Raw genomic sequence first — 411 nt, forward strand, 5'->3', positions numbered from 1 at the left:
GGGAAGTTTTCGTTGTACTGATCATGTGTTATTGATGGTGAAGTGATGGTCGCGAGCTGTTCGCGCTACTAATAATTATTCTAACTCTTCAAAGAGGGGAAGTCGAATTGTGATGTGGTCAGCGATTTTTACGTGTTAGTGTTTTTCCTCAATGCTACCGGTTCCTTGTCTGTGTCATTGTCAATTCTGTTTCCTGATTCTATGAAATAGCCGGACGGGATTACGGATTCTGTGATGATTTATGGTCTGGGTTACATTATTTTGGGGGTCATACTTTGGAAAATCACAACTGAGGATTTCTCATATTTTTCCATATAAAAACTGGTGATCTTCAATTTTTAAACTCATGATACTGGGAGAAACAACGACTACTCTGCGGGCTAATGTCCCGATCAGCATTGAATTATACTT

The sequence above is a fragment of the Anoplophora glabripennis genome, unplaced genomic scaffold, assembly GCF_000390285.2.
Source record: "Anoplophora glabripennis isolate ALB-LARVAE unplaced genomic scaffold, Agla_2.0 scaffold84, whole genome shotgun sequence".
NCBI classification, from domain to species: domain Eukaryota; kingdom Metazoa; phylum Arthropoda; class Insecta; order Coleoptera; family Cerambycidae; genus Anoplophora; species Anoplophora glabripennis.